The sequence below is a fragment of the Nerophis lumbriciformis genome, linkage group LG36, assembly GCF_033978685.3.
Source record: "Nerophis lumbriciformis linkage group LG36, RoL_Nlum_v2.1, whole genome shotgun sequence".
In the NCBI taxonomy this organism is placed as follows: domain Eukaryota; kingdom Metazoa; phylum Chordata; class Actinopteri; order Syngnathiformes; family Syngnathidae; genus Nerophis; species Nerophis lumbriciformis.
In genome coordinates, this window is record NC_084583.2 from 2,017,501 (window position 1) to 2,020,260 (window position 2,760).

The 2,760-nt window shown below is 46.1% G+C and overlaps 1 protein-coding gene across 1 annotated transcript in view; it reads left to right on the forward strand.

Annotated features, from left to right (window-relative positions):
- LOC133576857 (neuronal acetylcholine receptor subunit alpha-7-like) overlaps positions 1–2,419 on the forward strand; it is a 157,371-nt gene extending 154,952 nt beyond the window's left edge. The window contains exon 10 of the mRNA XM_061930207.2: positions 2,286–2,419. The gene's annotated coding sequence lies outside the window, so the exon portion shown is untranslated. The remainder of the gene's footprint in view (positions 1–2,285) is intronic.
- The last annotated feature ends 341 nt before the right edge of the window (positions 2,420–2,760 follow it).

A 2,760-nucleotide genomic window follows, 5' to 3' on the forward strand; every position in this document is an offset into this window, starting at 1 on the left:
ACCGGTATGTTTTTAAGCGCTTCCATAGCGAGATATAAGTTAGAACTTTACGCTCCTTTATATTCTAAATGGCAACAGCAGAGGGTGAATGTCCCATAACAAGAAGATAGAGAAAAAAATAAAGCTTATTGGCACACATTTTCAGGAGTTATGCAGATCCCAAATACAGATCAGCAGGTACCAGAAGGTAAGAAAAGTTGGTTTTGCATAATATTGCGAAATAAAACGCCAGATAATGTCTGCTAATAATAGTACTGCTAATAATACTGTGGTTTCCCATGGCCTTGAAGGCATCATTGCGTTCCCTGCCAATGCTCGTCTTCGTTTACATGTGCTCTGAGTGCTGATTGGCTGGGAGGGCGGAAGTAAGCGGAGAACGTTCCCACGCGTGTTGCGTGACAGAAGTGGCGGTTCTTTTTGTGTCCCAATTGTTTCTTTTTGTCGTCGATTACGGCCTACAAGTAGTCCGGTTGTAACAAACTTTTCGCGTACGTTCCACAATTTGCGATTTAGTGTTGTCGATCACAAGGAACTATACTCTCGGCAGGGTCCTTGAGGGTGCATGGGAGTTTGCCCAACCAGTCTACATGTGCTTTGTGGACTTGGAGAAGGCATTCGACCGTGTCCCTCGGGAAGTCCTGTGGGGAGTGCTCAGAGAGTATGGGGTTTCGGACTGTCTGATTGTGGCGGTCCGCTCCCTGTATGATCAGTGTCAGAGCTTGGTTCGCATTGCCGGCAGTAAGTCGGACACGTTTCCGGTGAGGGTTGGACTCCGCCAAGGCTGCCCTTTGTCACCGATTCTGTTCATAACTTTTATGGACAGAATTTCTAGGCGCAGTCAAGGCGTTGAGGGGATCCGGTTTGGTGGCTGCAGGATTAGGTCTCTGCTTTTTGCAGATGATTTGGTCCTGATGGCTTCATCTGGCCAGGATCTTCAGCTCTCACTGGATCGGTTCGCAGCTGAGTGTGAAGCGACTGGGATGAGAATCAGCACATCCAAGTCCGAGTCCATGGTTCTCGCCCGGAAAAGGGTGGAGTGCCATCTCCGGGTTGGGGAGGAGATCTTGCCCCAAGTGGAGGAGTTCAAGTACCTCGGAGTCTTGTTCACGAGTGAGGGAAGAGTGGATCGTGAGATCGACAGGCGGATCGGTGCGGCGTCTTCAGTAATGCGGACGCTGTATCGATCCGTTGTGGTGAAGAAGGAGCTGAGCCGGAAGGCAGAGCTCTCAATTTACCGGTCGATCTACGTTCCCATCCTCACCTATGGTCATGAGCTTTGGGTTATGACCGAAAGGACAAGATCACGGGTACAAGCGGCCGAAATGAGTTTCCTCCGCCGGGTGGCGGGGCTCTCCCTTAGAGATAGGGTGAGAAGCTCTGTCATCCGGGGGGAGCTCAAAGTAAAGCCGCTGCTCCTCCGCATCGAGAGGAGCCAGATGAGGTGGTTCGGGCATCTGGTCAGGATGCCACCCGAGCGCCTCCCTAAGGAGGTGTTTAGGGCATGTCCGACCGGTAGGAGGCCACGAGGAAGACCCAGGACACGTTGGGAAGACTATGTCTCCCGGCTGGCCTGGGAACGCCTCGGGATCCCCCGGGAGGAGCTGGACGAAGTGGCTGGGGAGAGGGAAGTCTGGGCTTCCCTGCTTAGGCTGCTGCCCCCGCGACCCGACCTCGGATAAGCGGAAGAAGATGGATGGATGGATGGATGTTGTCGATCACAAGGAAGTGTTTTTAAACGTGGATTAAAAACAATCACGGGTCCCCTTTGAAGGAGAAATAATCGCGCAAAACACATTAATGACATTTTTATTTTGTGTTTATTCCACTGAATCACATGTCAGACAATCACGCGTGTTGTAGTCAATCGATGATGATGTGACATTTGGAACGTGACACATTCCACGCAGCCAGGTGGGAGTGGACCAATAAGACAGATATCATTTGTCGTGGGCCATGTTTAACGTGCACACAACTAAAGGTGAACTGGTGTGACTAATCAAATGTTCATATGTGTGCTGTACTTTTATAAAGGAATACAGTAAATGTAATAAAGTGTGACCCACGCAGAACCCCACACACCAAGCTGTGAAACGCAGGAAACTCTTAAAATATTCAGAATATTTATCGAACTTGTGTGTGTGTGTGTGTGTGTGTGTGTGTGTGTTGAGTGACTTATTATGTACATAATGTTTGCCATATTCCTTTTACATCCGTCCTGGTGTCCTCACGCGTGACTTGCCAAAATAAAAGCATATCTCTTCCCTCTGGAACTGGCTCTGTTTCAGGACGCGTGCTGGTGAGTGGAAGAGGCATACAAGGAAAAACAGTCTTTCGAGAGGAAACTTTACTTTTGTACACTTTCTTTTTTGTAAATTGTAAAAAAAAAAAACTTTTTTTTTTTTTTTTTAAATAACACAGGGGAATCAAACAAGTCTCTTTTTTTTGTTGTCCTGTCCAGCTGCTCAGGCAAATCATATAGTTGATGTAGATGCCCATATCAACTGTACACATTTACTTTACAAAAGAGAAGTGTGGGATACTTCTCTTGTTGCCTTATTTGTATTTTATTTATTTTTATTTTAGACTTCCTTTTTATTGTCTTTCAAATTTGAACTTTACAGTACAGATAAGAACGAAATTTCATTGCATTAGCTCATGGTAGTGCAGGATTTAAAAAAAAGCAATAAGTTGCAGATATAAATAAATTGATTACTGTACAGATAATTATTATTAAATGTATTTGTATTATTATTTGGTGCA